Here is a 7747-nt window from a genome sequence, read left to right as displayed (position 1 = left end):
GGGTCACCATACTCTAGAGATGAGGACGAATTGTACATTACATGATATACCTAATACAACCCATCTAAGAGAGAAAGGAGGGAGGAAGGAAGAGGGTTTAAAAGAGTACATAACCAAATGGGAGAGGCTAGACCTCTAAACCTACTGAACATATCCGCTTGGCTCATATCTACATGCTTGTATCTCCGCCCTTTTTGCTTGTGCTTGGGAGACTGTGCCCTAGCTCCATGCATCCTCACTCCATATGTGCACATGCGAAGGTAAAGACAAGAAACTAGCAAACAAGCAATGGAAGGAAAAGATGCAAAGAGCACATGAAAGAGGCATAAAGTAGATAAGCATGATAAACATGGCAAGCATAGCATATGGCAGGAGAGATGACGAGCCATAAGATAAACAAACAAGCAAGAAAGCAAGAAGGCAAACAGGCAAGCAAGCAAACAAGAAAGAAGACAAACATGCAAAAAGGCAAACAAAAGGTGGTGTCCACGGGGGACAAGCAAGGCCTAGTTCTAAGCACATAAACATGGCGTGAAGCACGCAAGCACATAGATGATGGCATAAAGCATGTAGAGAACTTAGATCCAAGCACATAGGCATGTAAAAACATAGGTCAAGACAAATAAGCATAGAGACATACACATCAACATGTACAAGCCTAGCACATAGACATGGAAGAACATGAATCCAAGCATATAAGCATGTGAAGACAAGGATCTAACCATATAGTATGGAAATACACACATAAACACATAGATCCAAGCAAGGCATAGCCAACAACATCATACAAGCATGTGAGCATGTAACCCTAACATCAACATAGAACAAAAAGCGGAACAAAGCATAAGAAAACATGGCATAAAGCATAAAGCATGTAGGAAAGGCAAATAGACATGTAAACAGGCATAGAAACATGTGGATCTAGCCAAACAACACATGGGAAAGGTAGATCTAGGCACAAACACATGGTATGATACATGGAAGCATGTAGATCTAACATCAAAAACATAGGAAAGAGAAGATCTAAGCATAGAAAGCATGGCATAAAGCATAAAGCATGTAGATCAAGACAAATAACATACAAACAAGCATGGAAGAACATGGATCTAAGCTAAGAACATGCTAGGAGCAAGATAAAGCAAGAAACATGCTAAGGAAAGAAATAAATCATGTTATTCAAGCAAAAAGAAAAGATAAAAAGCTTGATGAAGCTTTAAAGAAAAAAAGGGTATGGATAGTAGCTAAAAAGCTACATCCATACCCCTTATACCTCAAATCCAAGGTATGGAACCAAGGAAAGGAAGATGGAGGGTATGAACACTACCTTGTATTTTTGGAGAAGAGAAAAGAATCAAGAAGTTTTGATGTGTCTTTTGGGAGAGAAATATGTTGAGAAAAGATAGAAACAAATGCCCAAAAAACGCCCAAATAGTTCCCAAAGACCTAATTTTTTGGTTCTGGTCCAATCTGGGGTGCTAGGGGCTATTTATAGCCCTTGGCATGCTTTCCAAGGCACAACGCACCTTGTAGATGCACCAGTTGGGCCCAGCGGCCTAAAAAGGGCCGTGTGGCTAAAGTCATCATGACATCGGCAAATTCGTCTTGTTGCACTTTTTCAATTTTGACTTCGGATGCGTATTTGGAGGTCTTTCTTGACTCAGATTGAGGGGATCTTGGTCTCCTTGGAAAGCTTTGGATGTCTAGCTTTTAGAAAGCTAAAGAAATTAAAATTCCAATTGTTGGATCGAAAATTATGACCTAAGGAAACATGCTAACACGTTTTTCATGGTTTTCTCAATATCTCAACCGTTTCAACTCTAATTTTGACCCAGGAATAATTGTTGGAATGAGAATTTGATGACCGGATCAAAATTAGAGTTTCTGGCGGTTGCTAGGAGTCAACTCCAGGTCAAACTTGTCAAAAATCTTCGAGAAACTCGGGTTTGATGTAAAATTATGAAAAGTGATATTTTGGGAAAATTTTGACTTTGTTTGACTTTCGGTCAACCTAGGGTTGACCAGGGGTATTTTGGTCATTTTGGTTAAAAAATGCACTTTGGGCACTCCGATGTTCGAACGGGTTGCGTAACGTCATTCTAGATGTTCTCACGGCCCCATGGAGAGAAAATAATATTTTTGAATTTTTTGGAGTTTAGCACGCAAATCGAGGGCGAACAAAATACGGTATCAACATATTTAGTTTCATACTTCTTTAAATAGAAATTTTATTTTAATTTTCTCATTCAAGAGGTGGCATGTGTCTTGCATGTGCCACCCTACCTAGTAATTATAAAAAAATAATATTAAAAAAAATTAAAATAGTTACTTACAAAATTTTTAAATATGGGGGGCAATCCCTACACAACAATGGCACTTAATAGCATATGGCACCCACAATTTCATATCTCCAACACTTTCTTTCTTATGTCAAATGTTGATAGCAAGGAACCTATAATAAATTCTATTACACTTCCTCAAACTAAAAAGTTTCCAAAACATTTAACACTCACAAAAAAGAGAAGTTATTCATCTTTCTTTACATTTATTTGCATGGGCAAAGTAATATCACACTTAGGAAACATATCAGTACATGGCTTGCAATGGCACCACTTAAGACAGCTATGTAGATTGTGTTCAATGCATTGTCAGATTTCTTGTAGGAACATCACATGGGCACATCCACTTCCCACACTACCCAACCAGATGACACTCTTTAGAGCATTCGCAATTGGTTATGCCAAATGTAACCAAAATTTAGCATTCAGGCCTAATTTGTGTCAACAGCCAAAAGGCTAAACATGCAAAAATGTAAAATTTTTTGGCATAGTACTATAGTACCATCGTAAATGTATGATGGTACTATAGCACTATGCCAAAATAAAATAAAAATATTTTAATCAGCGCTGAAGCTCTCATTGATATTTGGTTTGAGGTCTCTCTTCACATAGTTTGAGCTCTCTCATCCCCTCTCTCTTTCACCATTGCTGCGAAGATTCTCTCTTTCTCTCTGAATCACCAATCCTCTCTCTTTCTCATCGAATTGCCATCGCTGTCACCAAGCTTCTCTTTTTCTTTTCGAAATGTCTCTATCAAATGCCGAATCACCCTCACCCATCTCCAAACCCCTTTACTGATTTACTCATCTCATAAACCCAATACTCTAGATAGCTCTACCCATTTAACTCTTCATCCTATCACTTTCTCTTCAAACCAAGATTCTCAAGGGTTTTTGGGTTTGGGTTAAGATTTTGTTTGCAAAATCTCAAAACGAAGCTCCATCGATGTTAGGGGTTTTGTACCATCCGGTGATTAATTGGTCTCTTATCGGATTAGTGGAGGAGGTTAGGCTATCCTGAGAGTAAGCTTGTTGCTGACCGTAACACATCGTGAAAAATCAAATCAAAGCAATATACTAAGTGTGTTTTGATCAATGTATTTGAGTTTTTGTGTTTGTGTTTCTTTTCTCTCTCTACAAGAAAAAGGGGGATTTAGCTTGGGATTGGGTTTTAATCAAAGAATTGTTGTTGATGTTTGCAGAGGTGGGATTCAGCTTCATCACGAGGGGTTTTTGCTCTCTTTCATGAGATTAGCATCTTTAGAAAGTCTGCATAGGTTCAACTTCAAATACCAGTAAGTTTCTCTCTCTATCTATTTCTCTCCCTTCTCTTTTTTCTCTTTGTTTTTGTACCCCTTTGTAAAATCGTTCTTTGATAAGCTTTTTTTTTTTTTTTTTCCTCACAAATCATTCAACAACTCCTCCTTACAAAGGTTAATAAATTTGTAATAGTAACGCCCAAAGACTTATGAACCTTACTTTATCCAAAAAAGAGATAATGCCCAAAGACTTGGTTTATCTTCTCTTCAAAAGATAACAACTGCACTTAGGATGCTTGTGTATGGAGTTACAGCTGATTTTATGGATCAGTATGTGCGGATTGGAGAATCCACTACAATAGAAAGTCTAAAAAAAATTTGTTAAAGTGGTGGTTAATATTTTCTCCGAGGAATACTTGAGGTCCCCAAACAATGAAGACATTGCTAGAATTTTAGCTAATGGGGAAAGACGTGAATTTCCAGGGATGCTAGGGAGCATTGATTGCATGCATTGGAAATGGAAAAATGTCTGGTTGTATGGAATGGTTAGTACTTTGGTCACATTCATGAGTCAACCATTGTTTTGGAAGCAGTGGCATCATTTGATCTTTGGATATGGCATGCATTTTTTTGGTTACTTAGGTCAAATAATAACATTAATGTATTAGAATGGTCTCCTATATTTTCTGAGCTTGAACAAGGACGTGCTCCTGCAGTTAATTACTCAATCAATGGTCATGAGTATACAATGGGATACTACCTTACCGATGACATATATTTGAAGTGATCAACATTTGTTAAAACAATTCTATCTCCACGAGGACAAAAAAGAAAATTATTTACAAAAGCCCAAGAGGTGAATAGGAAAGATGTAGAGCGTGCATTTAGAGTGCTTCAAGCAAGATTCGCAATGGTGTGTGGACCTGCAAGATTTTTCTATAATGAAACACTCCAAGACATAAGCTATTATAAGTAGAATGTGATCATAATTATAAGCTAGCCAATACATTTGCATACCTGTCAGTCTACCCTACTTTATCCAAATTAAATAACAACACTAAAGCCTGTAGCTTACATTAAAAAGGGAACCACATAAAATCAACAAATATTTGCAGAAGGCGTCAAGTAATAACTTGTCAACTATAAACAAAGAGTATTTATTTTGCCAGCGGGAGTCGTGAACATTTTACATTTAGTGGACAAAAATCATAACTCCAAAAGGAACTTAAGAAACCAGTGAGGAACAAAAGCAACACAAAAAACACAAATGAAGTGAAAGTTATGTTCTTTATTAAATCAAACTTTCAAGTCCGAAGCACCAAACTGAGGGAAACAAGCGAGCCAAATAATTTCACAACAATAATTAAAATGAAAGATAATTTCAGATTACCTCTGCTCTAAGTGGAAGTTTCAGATTAACTTTACTCTAAGTGCTTACTCGTTTTTTGATATTGTTGATGGTTCTTATCCATGTCCAGAAAAATTTCTCAGATATGATAAGGGATTGCCTACTACACAAGAAAATCCAGATTTTCTTCAATGGTGCATAAAAAGATCGAGCTTTAATGTCAATGATCAGTGCTATGTTGTCTCACTCAGCTCTTGCTCTTGTTGTTGGGCAAACTACAGCTAAAGGTGTATGAGATACTTTGGAAAGGCACTATACTTCTATGTCTAGATCTAACATTCTTGGTTTGAAGAGAGATCTAAATGGCATTAGGAAGAACAATGATTCTATTGATGTGTACTTGGCTAAAATCAAAGATTGCAGAGACAAATTGGAGGCAGTAGGAGTTCATGTTGAAGATGAACGGCTTCTACACATTATTCTTGATGGATTGCCACAAGGGTTCTATTCCTACAGTTTTGCTCTAAGAACCAGGGATGATCCTATAAGATCATGTTCTTCTCACCTTTGAAGAAAAATCACTAAAGCATGCCTCTGAGCTAATCAAAGAACCTGTTCATATTGTTATGATTGGTCAAGGACCTAGGCCAAATTCGTCTCCTCCAACCTTTAATGGCCAGTTCCATGCAAACAGAGGAAGAGGTAGATCGACCAATAATTGAGGCAAAGGAGGAAGATCCTATAGAGGTGGTTATTATAATCAAATTAGAATTTTTATCAAGGTGGTTATCAAGAAAATCTCTCTCTCTCTCTCTCTCTCTCTCTCTCTCTTCCCCAATTCTTGTTTTAGGTTAAACTCTGTTACTTTAAACTATGCATACATAACTGCATTTTCACAAGACAACCTAATTTGATGAACTATTGTATTTCCTTATTAAGAAACTGTGATTGTTTCTATAACCCCCTTTACATTATAGTTCAGAAAGTATCAACCCCTTCCAAGAAAATTTATCTTCTTGGGCTACCAAAAATATTAACAGCCTAAGAAGATACAATCAAGTGCACATGCAATTTAAAGAAAAAAAATTAGCGCAGCATCAATTGAGGAAAACTACTACCTTTTTTAGACATAGGATATAATTCAAACTTATAGCATCCACTCTATGATAATTGCTCTCTATCATTGGGCCAAAACACCAATTCTTTTTTGGTGTAGGCATGATTTGAACCCCGTGTCTCTTATTTTAAGACAAGATACTAGGTCCCAATTCAAACAAACCAAGATCCAATGAGAATATCAATTATTGTCCAATGAGTGAATGTCAAATTGCAGACTAATACAACTTGCACTAGATCCAGAGAAAAGAATATATATATATATATATATATATAGGAACCAAGGACCACAATTTAAACGAACAAGATCATGTAAGGTAAGCCACGAAAATTTACTAATACAAACAAGAAAAGGGGGAACAAAATTGATGTGCTAAAAAAAAAAAAACTATTAGGATCGAAAACTTATATTCTAATTTAAGAAGAGGAGTTATCATCTAGACTCTATAGATTAAGAGACTAAAATACATTACAAGATCAGTGATGTAATGGGCTGTTGCAAAAATCCAACAACAAATAAAAAGGGAACAAAACAAACGAGTGGCTAGAATTTAGGATTTGAATTCATTGATATCCAAATAGAAAATAAAGCAAAACGCAATCATAACTCAAGGAAATTTGCGATTTCAACTTGCCCATATCCAGATTTTAAAAAACTAATGGCCTGTTTGGATGTTTAAAAAAGGAGGGGGAGTAGAGTAGAGGGAGGGAGAGTAATCTAATTACCTTGTTTGGAAATTTTTTAAGGAAAGAGGGGGAGGGTTTTGGAGGGGTTTCAACTCCTTCTAGCTCCCCATTTTTAATTCCCCCAAATTGGAGAGATTTGGAGGGAGAGTAGAGTACACAAACTATTGACCAAGTAAATTACCTAATTTACCCTTATTATATTAACAAAATTACACAAGGGGAATTACTCCCTTCCTCCTTACTAATTTTAAAAACATCCAAACAAGGTGGAGGGGAATCATTTTCCTCTACTCTCCTCCCCACTACTCCCCTCTACTCTCCTCCCTCTCTAAACTTCCAAACAAGCCATAAAGCAAGATAATGCTGAAATATTGTGCTTCAATAATGAATCAGAAGGATCTTAAATCAATGAAACAAAAAAAAAACTACAAATGAAAAGAAAGAAAGAAGACAACGAAGTTTGAAATTTCAAACAAAAAACAGGTTAGAGTTCACACCTTGCCAATCTTAAACTTCATGGAAGCAGTCTCGAGCATCTTCATTGACATCGCCTCTGAATTGAAAGAACGAGAGAGAGACTGCAATATCTGTTTTTTTTTTAGCTTTTATACTATAACTTGTTCTGTCAATAATCAGTAGCCACTAAAATTCAGTTAAACGGCTAGGATTAAAACCTTTAGAGTTAATGGTCCAGATATAGGTGGGTACTGTAGCCACACAAAAAACAAGTAGGTACCATAGAATGACCCCCTAAATAAATGAGTGTTTGAATGTTGTTGTTGCAGGAAAAACACTATAGCAAATTTTTTTTTTTTTAGAAACCTCTATAGCTATTTAAAGATGGACAAATTTTAGACAATTTTATTCAATTTCATTAAAATTATTATATATTCTAAAAATTTAATAGTTGAATTGTATGTTTTTTTATACTTTTAATTTACATATTAAATTTTGTGTCAATCAGATATTATTTATTATATGATTTATAAGATTATATTTTAT

At 35.9% G+C, this 7747-nt stretch overlaps 1 long non-coding RNA gene across 1 annotated transcript; it reads right to left on the bottom strand.

The window, feature by feature from the left end:
- Nucleotides 1-14: 14 nt before the first annotated feature.
- LOC136069828 (uncharacterized) lies at nucleotides 15-7390 on the bottom strand. The gene is made up of 2 exons (XR_010631044.1): nucleotides 7243-7390; nucleotides 15-234 (listed from the first exon to the last, which is right to left on the bottom strand). It is a non-coding gene; the product is annotated as an uncharacterized LOC136069828 (long non-coding RNA).
- Between the last annotated feature and the right edge of the window lie 357 nt (nucleotides 7391-7747).

This window comes from Quercus suber, unplaced genomic scaffold, assembly GCF_002906115.3.
Source record: "Quercus suber isolate HL8 unplaced genomic scaffold, Cork oak 2.0 scaffold_192, whole genome shotgun sequence".
NCBI classification, from domain to species: Eukaryota; Viridiplantae; Streptophyta; class Magnoliopsida; order Fagales; family Fagaceae; genus Quercus; species Quercus suber.
This window is presented reverse-complemented; position numbering and strand designations above follow the sequence as displayed.